This window comes from Melopsittacus undulatus, unplaced genomic scaffold, assembly GCF_012275295.1.
Source record: "Melopsittacus undulatus isolate bMelUnd1 unplaced genomic scaffold, bMelUnd1.mat.Z mat_scaffold_357_arrow_ctg1, whole genome shotgun sequence".
Taxonomy (NCBI): Eukaryota; Metazoa; Chordata; class Aves; order Psittaciformes; family Psittaculidae; genus Melopsittacus; species Melopsittacus undulatus.
The window spans coordinates 7,113-22,817 of NW_022994267.1; the positions used below are offsets into that span (position 1 = coordinate 7,113).

At 40.8% G+C, this 15,705-nt stretch overlaps 1 pseudogene; it reads left to right on the top strand.

Moving 5' to 3' along the window:
* The first annotated feature begins 615 nt into the window (after positions 1-615).
* LOC117438483 (serine/threonine-protein phosphatase 6 regulatory ankyrin repeat subunit B-like) overlaps positions 616-15,705 on the top strand; it is a 66,818-nt pseudogene continuing 51,728 nt past the window's right edge.

Here is a 15,705-nt window from a genome sequence, read left to right on the forward strand (position 1 = left end):
TCAGAAGGTGTATATACGATTATTAACAATTTTAAGTTTAAAGACACAGATCTGACCGGTAATATTTTCTTTATTTGTGTTCCGTTTTGGGCTGCTGTAGACAGCTTGGTACGAGAACCTTTGTAGACCTAAGGGGATTGCATCTTGTCCTTACATGTGATTCAAACCATTCTCCAGAGATGTCCTTCTGATGAGTCCTGTGTTATATTGCTAGTGCAAACTGCATTGCAAAGTCTGATGTCCAAAAGCATCTGAATTATGTCACTGCAATACTTACAGTGGAAAAAGTTTCCAAAAGAGACCCAAGGATGATGTCTTTCCTCATTTTAGATTTGATTTTGTCTACCTCTAATTGGGGTATCAGAGTAAAGATGAGGTCTCTGACAGGTCTGGTGGAACCAAGTGATAGAAAAAAGTCAGGTTTTATTGGGAGGAAATGTGTTGTTCAGACCATGAAGTTTGTTCTTGCACTAGTTGAGGTTGCATTTCTAATTATAAACACAAATACACACAGAAAAATAACCGCGATCTACACATCCATTGCTCTTTAGCACTAACGTTTGTAGTTATTTATCATGTTTTATAACTGTACAATCTATGGTTTTGTAGGATGCCGAGAAACGAACTCCCCTTCACGTTGCATCATTCCTGGGAGATGCAGACATCATCGAGCTTCTCATTTTGTCAGGTAAGGTAGTACCCCTCACTGTTACTAACTGGTAAAGTAGCTAATCACAAAGCTGCAAGGAAGACCAAACAAGGCACACAAGTGAGCTTTGTCCAGTGTCTGCTTCTGGTTGCAGTTGTTGCAGGCTTAGAAAATATCTTTAGATGTGGTGATAGAGTTATAAAACACGCACCATGACTGAGGGAATTCATCAAGAAAGCAACTAGGTTCTTAAACTTCTAAACATTCAAACTGACAGTATTTGTGGCTTGTTGAAGTACGCATTTGAAATGCAGGCTCACGTCCTGGAATACAAGCCAAGAATTCGAATTCTCTGAAGCAAAAATTATAATGGAATAACAGCAAAAAAGTTATGAATGAATTTGAATGAATTGTAAGTGGTTTTTATATTAGAAATGTGGGTCTAAGAGATGGGAAACTGATTTGGAGAATAGAAACTGTGCAGTAGGAGGTATCTAAACAAAAAAATCAAACAGTGTTCCCAGAGTGTTGTAGTGACAGAAAACATGATCAAAATATGTCAGAACAAAGCATAAAGCAGACACCTCTCAAGGAGTAAACACAGGTCATGGCAAAGTCCTGGATGTGCTTGCAGGTTTTTTCTACACTGGAGAACTGTAAGGCTAAAGTTATAGGGGTTTTAGAATGTGGGATTGAAAGGAACCTTATGGTACAAATATCTCACCCCTTGACAGCAGCCTTGGTGTGTGATTGGTTTCACAAATTATCAGACTGGTTCTCCAAATATTGCTTTTCTTTCTCCTTTTTTATTTAGAAAGTTATTTCAGAACTGTCAGTCTGGTGATTTGAGGCACCTGCTCATTTCCAGCCTCCAGTCCTAGAATGAAATTCAGGCTGTAAGGGGTTTTTAGAGGTTACCTGATCCAATCCCTGCTTAGAGCACCAGCCAATTTCCAAGGTCGAGCAGCTGTTAATGGGCACATGCAAACCACACATGGGTATTTCTTTGGGTTATCAGCCTATGCACACATGGAGAAGGCAGAAAATGAGAATTCAGTTTGCTGTAGCTATGCATTTTCTCTGTACATTTTTGGGGGTTTTGAGTTGTCTGAGTGCTTAATGAGGGTAACTAATTGGACAGACATCACATATCAGATTTTTCTGCTGTAACTCTGGTGTCAGCAGAGTGATTTAAATGAACAGGTAATGCTTGGGTGAGTTTTCAGTATGCTAAATGCAAACCTGATGTTCTTCACTGGTAGGTAAGAGTTAATAAACTTAATCTGGGTATGTGTTCTTGCAGTGTGTGTCTGTTGTTTGTCGTGCACGGTTGTTCCACAGTGGTGTGAGAAGATTGCAGCAACAGTGTCTTTTTTCAGGTGTTGCAAATTTCAGCACATACAATATCCACATAAAGAAAAAGGTGAAGCCGTTCTGCCCACTTCTTCATTGAATCCCAATAGCATAAATCATATCATGGTGAACATTCTTGGTTTCGTTCACATTCCTAACGAGGGAGTGAGTGTTCTTCTAGGACACTTAGCTCCAGCATCTCACTGACAAAGTGTCATCCACAGACTATAGGGTTTGTCTGGTTACCAATGGTTAAAATGCAGAGGATGTATCTTGGGGGGCATTTTATGTGTCAAGGTGAGTGTGAAAAACTTACAATGTGGGCTCTTAAAAATTGGACTTTGTCAATGGAACTGTGCTGGTGTTCAGTCTGGATCTTCAACAACTAGCTCAGCTTGAGTCAAAATTAATCTTGTGTTGCATATTCTACCTATTCATTGTCCTTTAATCTCTGAAGTATCATTACTCATGATGAGTGTGAGTACTTGTATCCAAGAGCAGGTTTGGAGGTTTCTGAGGTTTGGAGGAGCAGATTTATGAGTTATTATAAACACCTCTTGTTATTGTGATCTCTCTATGAGCTAGGCTCCAAAGACAACTTCTGTTTGCTTCACCTCTTCATTCAGTATGCTGTATTAGTAAAAGGGTATCAAAAGGGATTAACCTGATCATAAAATCTAGTTACATAAGTAGAAAACTTTGTTTTCACAGAGAGAAAGCACATAAATGCTTGCTGTTGGAGTCAATAATATTCTCAGCATGAGAAGTTAGGAGGAGTGGCAATCCATTGCATTTTGTACAGGGCTCAGGAGAGAAATTAAATGAAATATGCACATTCTGAGATTTGTGGCCCATGAACGGATAGCAGCACAAATAAATGTAGTGTCTAATGAATAAAAGTTCTTCCCAGGTGGTTGAAGACAGACCAGAAATGATTTTCTAGGTAGTGAAATTGATTCTGTTTGGATTGATAGAAGAGAGTGTCAGATCACTGGTATGAATCACCTCAGCCCATTAAATGTCAGAGCTAGGTAGATTTTCACCACCTCAAAGGTCTGATCCATAATCATGTGGTTCAAACTGGGCAGTTGTGCTGTGTGGTTTGTTTTTCCAGGATGCATGAAAGGAGGAAGCTTTGAGTACTTCTCCTTCACCTCCTTTTTGTCAAGGAGAAAGGTGAGGGCAACCAACTTGCAAAAGTGAAGCTCTGTGTGATGACACAGTCATGGATGTACAAGAACTGTCAGGGCAGATACAAGTTCCATTCTCATTTGTGTTGGTGCCTTTACCCCTCCTGGGCTTTCAGCTGGTGCCCAAGGACATAATGTTTGAGCTCAATTCCTTACCTCTTGTTCCTCACAAGGAGATTTAGGCTGTAGAATCTAGATTTATTAGACCTGTGGCTTTGGCAGATGTCCTGGATGGAAAATTGTACTTTGGTCGGGATAAAGAGATGCTAACTTTATTCCTGAAAGCCAACATCAGGTTGTTTATTTTGGATCTCAGAAGAACAGAGGCAATTTCAGATTTATTTCCTCTTTTGGCAGAAAAGTTGGAGAGTGAAGGATGGCAAAGATTACAAAACAGCCATATTAGAGAAAAGTGGATTACAGAAAGTTTCCGCTCTGTTGATCTTATCTGTAACATTATATGTTATGGTGTCTCCTTCAGCCTCACAGAGCAAATCCAACAGCTAAGCCCTTCCTTCAGTCCCAAGGGTACGAGCTCTCCCAAGGGCAGAGTGTAGAAGATGGGGCTGAGAAAAGGATTTACTGTGGATTGATTTCTTCCTAACTGGATATTTTATGGGGTGGGTGGGTGCTGTGCTACCTGGAAGGATGTTAAAGGAATCTTTAAAGCAGCTTATCTTTCCAAGGAAGATTATGCTATGAAGGATAACATATACACCAATTTGAGTGTGTTATCAGCCCTCTTTGTCCTTATAAATACACAGATTAATTCATGGAATATTGTAGGAAGTGTGTTGAAACATGCTTAAAGTACTCGGTCTAGAGTGAAGAGAGGGACACTGAATTGCTGGGTGACTTTGGGGAAATGTTGTGAGATGGATTTGAAGATTGAAGCTTCTGATTTTTGGACACAGCTCATTTTAGGTGTTTTAGCATGTTTGAGGACTTAGAGTTGGATTCCTGTTGTTATTCAGTGCTTTCAAAGAGCTGTCCCCTGGCTTGTCATAGGAAGGGCACTCAAGTTCGTGAAGTGTAGAGAACACTTCTGAACACATGAGCATTGCTCCCCGGGTGCCTCCTTTAACATGGCAGATATTTTCTGTCCCTGAAGGACTGCATCAGTGCTGGTGAAGGTTTTTCACTGTCATTAACCGTTGTCTGCAAGGAACTGCTGGGAACCAAAAAGCTGCATTTTGGCATTTTTACAATGTCTCTTCAGCAGATGGGCACCTCAGTAAATGGACAGCAGCAGCTTCTGTAACAGCTGAGTTGTTCAGCTCGTTAAAAACAGAAATCACAAATGTATTCAACCAATGCATTGAATCAAAGATGTGGGAGCAATTTCACTTTGTCACATGAAGAGCCCCAAAGCACAGAGAGGTAAAGGGATGCGGAAGACAGGTGAGGAAGAAAAGGCTGACAGCATGCTGTGTATTATTTTATTTACACTGGTATTATCTTGCTTTTAATGTTTTATAGCTCTTTTCTTGGCAAATATTTCACCTTCACAAAGGGTAAGTGGATCAGTGAAAAACATGAATAGATGTTGATGGAGACACTTCCCTGGGCTTTCTAATCATCTTCATGCTTACCAGTGCTGTTGGAGATGTGGAATACTGAGGAATGATGTTTGTCACGCTTTGCTACTCCACACATAAACCTTTCTGATTTGCAACCATCTGCTTGTAGGAGTTGGTGAATGGTAGAAATAAACCAAAAGAAACCTTAGTTAAGAACATAAGGCAAAACCCCAAGGCAAATACAAAGTAAATTTCTAAACCTGAAAAGAGGTATTTGCTGGCAATCATTAGGAATTAATCCATACAAGTTGCATCCCTAAGACATCTACCAGGCCAAATCAGCTTTGGTGTCCTGTCAGCTTCCTGATGGTGAAGGTTATTGCCTTCCAATGCCTCTAGAGCCTCAGGCAGCGTAGGCAAAGGGCAGGATACTAATGTGCATTGACCATAATGTCCTTCTCATAAAGACAAAATAAGCTAACAGCTTCTTTGCCTGGGCAGATTCATAGAAAACTCTTTGAAACTTGTATTTTTTAAAGGGTGTTTTTCCAGAGGGCAGGTTGTACCACCAGGTACCAGGTTCTGAGGTGAGTTCAGAGGATTGCCTCTAATTGTTGCAGTAATTAGGAAAGTGACTTTCTTTCCTTGCAGCCAAAAAATTATATCCCAACTTGTGGAAATACGAAAGAACTTGTTTCTTCTCTGGATGTCTAGCACAATTCCCAGTAACCACCGTGATTCACAGGCAAGCCCCTTAATATTCCTGAGAAACAGCTCTTGGAAAGTATTTGTGGTTCAGAGAGTGCGATTTATTAATTACAGGCTTTTGTATGCACTTAAGTTGTGCAAAATGAAGCTCAAGACTCCCTTTGTTCATGAAGTGCAGATACTCATCCTCACTATGTACTGATGCTTTTCTAAATGTTTCCTGCATGTGCTAGTCTTCTCAGACTAGTACTGCTATCTGCAGACCAGAGAGATACAACGTTTGCAGGTTGAGCTCTTTTTAAAATCAGCTTCTCTAGTCCTGTTTACAAGATTTCCTTTCTGGGGTATCACATCAGTGAACAGCTTTAATATTTCTTTTACAGAAATCTGCCTTATCACACAAATGTGCAGCATCTTTTTGGTTTTGTCTGCAGCCAGCCAGGATTACTGTAGTTATTAAATATTCTTCCTTTATCCTTTTTCCTGGCAAACCACCCCCATCCTGTCTTTGTCAGTGTGCACATTAGCACTGAACCACACAGAAGGCGAATGGGTAGCATCCTTCATCATCTTCTGATGTTTGCTGAATAACACAGGCAGAAGCTGAGGGAGTAAGTGCCCAGTTTCCTCCTCAACCTGAGCATTTCCTGGTCCTGTTTTCTCAACCCCAGCAAGATTTGTGAAGCAGGGAAGCAGTTATATCTATCAGTGGTTTGCCTGGTTGATCTGGAAACAAGAGACTGTTGTTCCCTTCATTCTGTCTGCAGACAGCAGCAGTGCTCAAAAGGTTGCTTTATTTTTTCTCCCCAACTATCAGTTGATGTAAAAAGTGCATATGCATAGAGATACATGTACATACATACATATGTAATCTCCTGCAACTAATCTTGCTTCTTTTGTGTCCTGTAAACAAAGCTGTTCCTGATAATAGTCTGACCTATCCAATTCTTTTCTTTCTGAATCACACTTCAACTCCTATCTATGCAGGATCTGGAAACGCTTTCCAAAGTGAACAGGGGTGCCAGGAGAATCATGGGGAGTGCTGAGAGTACCACAAACAGCTCAGCTCTTGTTACTAGGAAACAGTTGGGCAAGGCTTTTGGTGTCGCACCCAAAACATGGATGTAACCTCTGCTGTTTACTTGCAGGTGCTCGTGTTAATGCCAAGGACAATATGTGGCTGACTCCTCTCCACCGGGCAGTTGCTTCAAGAAGTGAAGTGAGTAAGATTTGGTTACCCTGCTTTTGCACATAAACTCCGTGCTGGGGGTAAAAACAAACCATTGAGAGCTCTAGTAAGTAGCACGGTGACACACTCAGGGAAGCATTTGCAGTGTGCAGGGCCTTTAGCATTGCAGCTGGAGGCCAGCTTTTACATTTAGTTATAGCTGCTTTTAAGCCTAAATGTGGTTGACTTTCACCTTGTGGAATGCTTTACATTACCATAGCAAGTCATACTGAGCAGCTGTCAGCTGGAGTGGGTGACCAGGACAGAAATGGGATAGAGTCTTGTCGTGGTTTAAAACCAAATCCGCACAGTTCATTCACTCACTCCCCCCCTTGCTCCCCCGACTACTGGAGAGTTAGGAAGGAGAATCCAAAGAATGTAGCCCCCACGGATTGAGATAAAAGCACAGTTTAATAGCTAAGGCATACCACAAATCACTACTGCAACTACTACTACAAATAATAATGATAAAGCCAATAACAAGTGAAGAGAATACAACACCTCACCAGCCACCGACCCATAACTCACCCCACCCTGCCCGACTGAGCACCAACCGATACCTCCTCCATCCCCCCGGAGCTCCAGCCCTTCCGGGTCTCTCCCGGTTACATCCTGGGTATGACATCCTATGGTATGGAATACCTCATTGGCTAGCCTGGGTCAGGTGTCCTGTCTCTCCTTCCTCCCGGCCTCCCCTCCTCCCTGGCAGAGCATGAGCTCAGAAAAAGGCCTTGAACAAACCAAACATTTGAGCAGTAACTCAAAACATACTTGCTATCAGCAACTGTTCTCAGCCTGAAAGTCAAAACACAGCACTGCACCAGCTACCAAGAAGGAGAAAAAATGACTGCCACTGCTCAAACCAGGACAAGTCTGCAGGGGCTACATCATCTTTAAGTGGTGAAGTAGAGGAATAAATCCAGATGGATGTGCATGCTATGCGTGTGCCAGGAGGGAGTGGATATGTATGTGATCCAACACATATTACCACATAGTTTGCTTTAGTTAATTGCATTTCCAGGCATCCATTAGGTTTTCTGTTAATGCATTTGATTCATGCATAAAGAAGGGTTAGCCCATATTTCTTCTGCTTAACAACTAGAAGTCTTTTGGCATCATGTTGTACTTCTTCCATTGTTATCTCAAAAAGGAACAGCAGTAGGTATCAGGAATGCAGTTCAGGCATAACTGTTCTCAACTGCACCATTATTCTTGGCTTTCCATTTTGGACCTCCCTGTGTACTTTTATCCTTCTAATACTTACTTAGCTAACAGTGAGCCCAACTGCAGACCAAATTGGTTGCTGGGGACGAGGGGAGGAGTTGTAAAAGAGACAGAGGGTGGCTATCTTCCAGAGATTGATGGACTCGAATCACCTCTGTAACAGTCCCCACGCTTGCCAAGCCTGGAGGCAGGGATCCTGGGCTCGCTTCTGAACTCGGGCATTGTTTGGCTGCTGGCTGAGCTTCCCAGCTGCTGGCATCCACTGAAACCCTCTGAAAGGAATATCTGATAGAGTATGAATGCTGTAATGAGGCAAAATACAAAAAGCCATGTTGGAAAACAAAGGTCAGACTCAAACCTTAAAACACAGCCACAATCTTCCTGATGCAGGAATTGCACTGTGGTTGGTTTCTTTTTCTGGATGTGTCAGAGTGCGTGATTTTCATTGTCAGTGACAGCTGTAACAGAAAATGTATGTCTTTCTGTGGGTTTATTCTCATCTTTAACTCTTTGTCAGCTGAAGGCCAATTGCACAATGAGAAACTGCCTTTCATTGTGCCAATAGTTCTGTACCTCAGAGTACACAGGTACAACAGGGGAGCAGCAGGGTAAGGCACCAGCCGTTGATGCCTTTTCATGGTCTGCTGTGTATTTTATAAACACACATAGCTTTCTTCTCCTGGTCTTTTTCCTTATTATTTGTATGATGATTGCTACTTTTGGTAATAACTTTGAAGCAAGACTCAGCATTGCAGGGGCTTTCAGTGCTGCTTTTACTTTACTACACAAACTAACAAATGTGCAGCTTCAGTATAATAGGGTGAAACTGATAGTGATAGTAGTCAATAGCAGTAGGTGAAGTTATAGTTCACATTGATAGTAGAAGAGGAATTCATAATCCAGAAGTTGACTAGTAGCGCTCAGTGTTGTTTTTGAAGTGCCTGTGAGCACAGTTGCTTTTAGAATGGTCACCTACAAGCTTTAAGTTTTATTATCGATAAAAGCTTTCTTACTAGAAAGGATTCAGATGTTGTCTCTTTGCACTTTTTTATAGGTTTATTAAAAGCATGAGCCTATTTTTACTTAAGACTTAATGAGTTTTCAAGTCGGCTTTAAGTATTTCCAATGTTTATTTACAAATCAGCAGCCCTCAGGTGTGTCTGTGTACTATTGTTAATGGATGTAGCAGCTTTCAGCCTTACATGCTTTGAAGAGATTGCACTGATAAGTCGGGATAGCTGTTGGAGGCTTACTTCATAGCTGTGGACCTCATGCACTTTTAGATATGTTAATAAAAAGGGATCACTCATGCTCTCACAAGCAATAAATTTTAGACTTCTCTATAAGCACTTTAACATTTGGATCCCAAATCTGGTGGAGCAGAGGATATGTAGAAGTAAACAAAAATGTGTAAATGGTTGCTGGGTTTTTTTAAGTCCAAATATTTTTAGCTTATACTTTCTACTCCTTACTGTTTAGTTCTAAAAATTCTCCTTTAACTTGTTTGTTAGATTTCCTGCATTAAGAGCCAAAGTGCATGAATTTTCCTGCTGACTTCATGTCCCAGCTGAGCAGGTCTCCAGTGAATTACATTTACATGACTTTTAGAACAGTAGACCTGTAATTAAAAACACAAAATCCTATTGAGATATCACAGTGATAAATCATTATTGGGTGGTGTAGGGAGATGCAGTGTTGCTAACTGAACAAATCTGTTAAGAGGACAGTTTTGAGAGATGGCTGTAGAAAATGAAATTGCTGAGGATCGGTTGAGGATAAAGAGCTAAAACTCCTAGTAATGGATGTACTGCTGTTACAGCCTGCAGGCACTCTCCTGGGCCATTCAGGATACTAAAGTGCTGTATAAACACACTGTATGTGTTTGTCATTCATTAAGATTTTGGCTGGGCTTTCCAGAAAGCTTTTCAATTTATGGCAAAAGAATAAGGTACTATGTAGGACTAAGGCTCTCCCCTGCTTCATCACAACTTACCAGCTGTGAGTAGTAATTAGCAGACAAGGCTACTTGAATGCTACCGTGTCCCAGTGGTTCTTTGTATTCTGTTTGTGGGGGAAAAAGGAAGAAACAAAATGTAGTTTAGAAGAGAGCCTTGTTTTTCCATCTGACTTGCTCAATGGTGGAGGCATGAATAGAAGCAGAAAAGACTAATTGTGAGTTCTCCAGTGAGACAGCCTCTCAAGAGAAAACAGGACATTTTCTCACTGGGAAATATTCACTTTTAAACCAAAAATTAACTTTAAAAGATGTTTCTTGGTCTCAGGCTGACAGAATGGATGGTGCAGTGAAGACCCTTGGCCTGTACATAGCCCTTAGGGAGTGAAAGAATGCTAATGCTAACTTGGGGACACCAGCATATACCCTTGCCTGTGATTCTCATGTTTTTTGCAGAGCTAAAATCTTGTTTTCACATATTCTGTTTTATTTTCTCTTTTTTCCTGTTTATAAATAAAACTTACATCAATTTGCTGTGATTTTACTGTCCAAAATCCTGTGCTTTTTATTTTGTAAACAGTCTCTGTGACAGTGAGTTCAAATAGTACATTTATTTCTTCAGTGAGAGCGTGATTATGACGGTGGAGGTACTGAAGGTTAACCAACTGAACAGACTGAGCTCTCTGCATAGGCAGTTTTGGTACATCTGAAAACCAAGTTGGGAAAGTTTGATTATGAGGGTACTGCTTTAAATGAGAGCAGAGGTGATGTGCACTCTGCCATTTGAATCAATAATACTATTTCACTAGCTTGGAAGGTTGTTTTGGTAATGTTCTTTTTCCCTCCTCCTGGGCATGTCCTGATATGCATAAATGATATGCGTAGGTACTATGATTGAGATACTGAGAAGATGTTTCGTGTATTTATTCAAACTGCTTTGCAATAGACTTGTAGAATGGTTTGGGCTGGAGGGACCTTAAGCTCATCCAGTTCCAACCCTGTGCCATGGCCGGGGACACCTTCCACTAGAACAGGTTGCTCCAGGCCTTGTCCAGTCTGGGCCTTGAACACTGTCAGGGATGGGGCATCTGCAACATCTCTGGGCAACCTCTTTCATTGTGTCACCACCCTCATAGTAAAGGATTTCTTCCTAATGTCTGATCTTAATCTCCCCTCTTTCAGTTTTAAAAACCATTGCTCCTTGTCCTGTCACTACATGCCCTTGTAGAAAGCATGGGTATAACTGTGTTGCCATTGCAGGAAGCAGTGCAAGTATTGATTAAGCACTCTGCTGACGTCAATGCTCGGGACAAGAACTGGGCAGACACCATTGCATGTGGCGCTGCAAACAAGGCAGTGAAGTGTGCGGAGGTCATCATCCCCATGCTGAGCAGCGTCAACGTCCTCTGACCGAGGTGGGCGGACAGCACTGCACCATGCGGCGCTGAATGGCCACATTGAGGTGAGTTGTTTGAGAGCATAATTGATCAGTTGATTTCCCAGTTCAAACAGTTGACCTGCTGTGACTGGGTCTAGACTGAGCCCCATATCCCTGATCCTGTCATTCAACTGCTATCCAAACTGTGTGACAGGTTTCCTACCTGCCAAAATGAGCCAGTGCCTGGAAAAGTACATGTGCAGAGCCAGCACTCAAATGAGGTGTGTATGTAGACTTGCAGAGCTGGCTGTGCCACAGACCGGTTACTCAGGTGTGTCCTTGGCTGTTTTGAGCTTGACTGCCGATGAACATGAGTGATAGAACAACAAGGGAAAGCCAGTGGATTCATTTCATACTGAAGAAGTGTTCAGCTACCTGAGCTCCAGTTGGTCTGCTTTTCTAATTAGTCTTCTAAAAATTGTGCTTCTGGTTTTTCTACTTATCTTATACAAGGAAAGCCTTCCAGCCTAATTATTGTTTCTACATGAAAAACCCCAAATTTTGTAAATGAAGCCCCTGTGTAAAGGGTTTTGCTAATGTCTTTAGGTCCAGGTGCAAGGATCCCGTATGTCAGTTCCACACCTGAAGATCTAGATACGGAATAAAAACTCTTAGACTTGACCAGTAGGCTTCTGTCAACAAAAGTTGATCAGTTGTATTGTAACTAAAAAAGGAAGAGGAATGGTAGTTCCTAAAGAATTATGATGGTATTTGGCCTTTGAAATACTGCACTGTAGGAAAGAGATAGTAAAGTTTGAGTCTAACCATCATAATCTAGAGCTCCTGAGCTTTTGGATAGAGTATATCATAAATGTTAGCTGAATGTATGCTGTTATTAGCCTATCTCTGTGGCAAAGCAGTGCACAAGAGGAATATAATCACCTAGATCTGTAATTCATTATTTTAGAATGTTTGCTGAAAAAGACATTTGTTGAATGTGTTTTCCATTCGATTCCCTTCTTCCCCCCCGACTTTTCTTATGTTTAACGTTGGATGATTGGCAATGGGGAAAGCAGCATTTCACCTTCTAGCAATGCTGTCTTAAAGGCCAGTGTCATATGCAGCAGCCTGGTGCCTTTCCACACCACCATGGCACATGGGAATTTAATAAAAAATCACCAGGGCATGCCAAGAAATAGGAATTCGTTGTTGAAAGATCATGCAGATTTTAGGGTTTGTCACCTCATCATCTGGAGGAATCTTGTCCTAATCCACAAGATAACCACTTAAATTGGTTTTAGGAGCAGTGTTTTCTCTTCCAGGCCTGCTTTGCTTACAGGTTGTTTGCCAAGCTGAATTTGAAGCACACTGGTGTAGGCAGCACCCTGCATGCTCTCAGCCCCCTCTCTGGACACAGAACTTGTCTGGCTTACTTGTGACCATCACCAGTCCCTCTCATTAATGTACTCAGCTTTGAACAGTATTTGTGTAATTCACAGATTAATAATTCAGATGCAGGATTTTGTGATCCCGACTTTATTGCTGGAATTATTTGTTATAAACTGTTGATCTACAGGTTGGTTTACTTGTTGTTACTTCTAGATGGTGAACTTGCTCTTAGCCAAGGGAGCAAACATCAATGCTTTTGACAAAAAGGATAGAAGAGCTCTTCACTGGGCAGCATACATGGGTAAGGCTTGCAGTGTTGCTCCTTCTTTTTAATTTCCTGTTCACAAATCAACAACACGTTTAAAATGCACAATAGCAGACCTGGCCATGGAAAGTGAGTGTTATATTTACCCTGAAGAGGGAAGGGTTCAGCTGGTCTAAATACACACTGTCCATTTATGGTTTTACAGCTGGGGAGGACTTGGCTGTGATTTCTTTTCTAACATGATTAATTGTGGCTCTTTTTGTGTTGCTTTTTTCATTTTGAGCTTTTGATCCTGACTCTAATTCCAGCCTGAGACATTTGGGCTTGAAAAAAATATATTTGTTGTATTTGTTTCAGTTTTGCTAAAAATGACTTTATAGAAAATACAGATAAATGCAATCATAAATTTTGCTGTTTATCTATGTTTATAAGTAGCCAAGTTATGATATTGTTAGGAAGTGCTTCATAGGCTTTCTTCCTGTTAGGAACAATTGTTGTCTTTTATTCCAGAAGGGACGAGAACAACTGATCCATCTATTCAAAACATCAATGACGTTACCAAATTTTCCTTAATTAAATCAATTGACTGTATCATTTCTTTCAAGTTAAAGGAGACTTTATTACAGTGGGGCATTATAATTCAAAAATACCAGAACAAGATTGCCTGTGATAACAGTCACACTTGTCCAAGAGCTTTTGTTGGCCAAGCAGTGTATTCCAGATAATAATTGGTGAGGTGCTGTGTGCCCTCAGCCAGCAACTCTTTCATCTGACCTGTCTAATCTTGATGTTAATCTTAGCACTTTTGGAAGTGAGACAATAGGAGATTTCAAACTGTGGGGAAAGCGTATTATGCATTTTTTTGATGTACACAGACAGATGGAGGGTCTCTTGCCAATGAATGTGATTTGGCTTTTGAACTAGCGAGCTTTGAACTTCACTCTGTAGAGGCAAAAGGACTTACATGCGCTGTGCAGTTCCACATCTCTTTTGCTCTTCATTATTTTCAGTATGCATAGTGTACTTTTCCAAATATTTAGATAACATTTAAGGCCTAAATTAGCAATGTTTATTTAGGAGTCTGTGGTGTAATTTGGACAGAATTTAGATAATGAGACTCAAGCATCTTATCCTCATGTAGTTTCTTGAATGCTTAAATGTCTTTGGGGCACCTCAGACTTTGTCTATAAGGTTTCCTGGGTCCTGCACATGACCAGAATTGCCTGTCAGGAAAGTGCTGTACAACTCAGATGGTGCACAACTTTATGTGCTGCTTGCTATAATAGATTTTTAATTCTAAGACAGCTTTGCTTCAATGTGATGCAGTAAGGACTGTTCCTCATTTAGCCTTGATTTAATATTGGTGGTTAGGGCACTATCATGGAAAGCAGGCCACTTGGTTTGAGGCCTTCAGGAAGAGGAAGCTGGAGATACTGGTGGGTTATAAGTTCCATTTTGAGGTGTTTAGGTCTTCCCCTACATTCTATAGGGAAGTCCTAAGTCAGCGGTAGGCATTTCACTCCAGAAGACAGACGTCACATTGATCTGGCTGTCAGCTCTCAATTTCTGTGATAATGAGGCTACTGCAGTTATTTTAGCTTGCAAACTGAGTATGTATGTACAGACTACGAGTTTTAGATTCAAACATATTTAGACCTGTAGTCAGGATTTTTTGCACAGTTTTTTGTTAATGATACAGTTTTGAAAAGTCAAAAACCTGATCCAAAGATCAGTGGATTCAGTAGAAAATCTTGTGTTTGTATTGGTAGGCTTTGGATCAAATGCTGCACTCCCTTGAAATTTAGCTATTTGTCTCCTCAGTGGTGCTAGAAAAGATGCCTTCATTTTTACCATTTATTACAGTTATTCTGTATTGCTAATGAAAACCAACAAGTGTTAGAAGTTATGTTTGCAGATGACATCAACAGGATGCTGTTTTGTATTGTCATGCTCCTGTGCTCACTGTTCTTTCTCTTAACAGGGAGAATAAACTTCAAACTGTTATTTTTAGAGAAATAAATAGAAAAGAGGTGTGGTTTTGTTCTTTAATGACTGGAAAACTAATGCAGGAAGGAGAAATTTGACACATCTGGTGATGGTGAATGCATGGATTTCTTGACAAGGATTAGGAACATCTATGAAAATGCTTTTTTTTCCTGTTATAAAACTGTGGCTTTTCCCCCTTATAAAAATGCTTTTTTTCCCCTTATAAAACTTACAGCATTGTGAAACAGCAGCAAAATGGGCAATGCATTAACAAGAAAGAAGTAATCTGGGAGAAGTGATGCTGTGGGATGATATATTCATTGATAACTATCTTTCATCTTTGAAGGTCACCTGGAAGTTGTTGCCTTACTGATTAATCATGGTGCAGAAGTGACTTGTAAAGACAAGAAGGGTTACACCCCACTTCATGCAGCTGCATCCAATGGGCAGATTAACATTGTGAAACACCTCCTTAACCTGGGGGTAGAGGTATGTGGTAATGTGCTTCCATATTGCTCCATATTTGAGGTATTATTTTCTTCTTTATTAGAACTGCTGCAGTTATTGGCAGATCTTCTAAAGAAAATTGTTCCCATTCTCTGTACCACCTTGTGCTTCATGTGGTTTATTAGTGCAAGAGCCAGGAAACATTCTGGAATAAAGTGTCTGATATGGACAGTAAATTCCAGGCCACCTTGCTGAAGAAATCAGGAAATACATGCTGTTCCTGTAGAGGAAGATGGAATAATGAAATTTCCCTTGGCTCAGTGTTCCTCTTGATATGATGAATGGTTGTTCTCAACATATACACTGCGAACTTCGCTAAACAGCAGTTCAGGCTGTTTAAGTTTAGGACCTGTA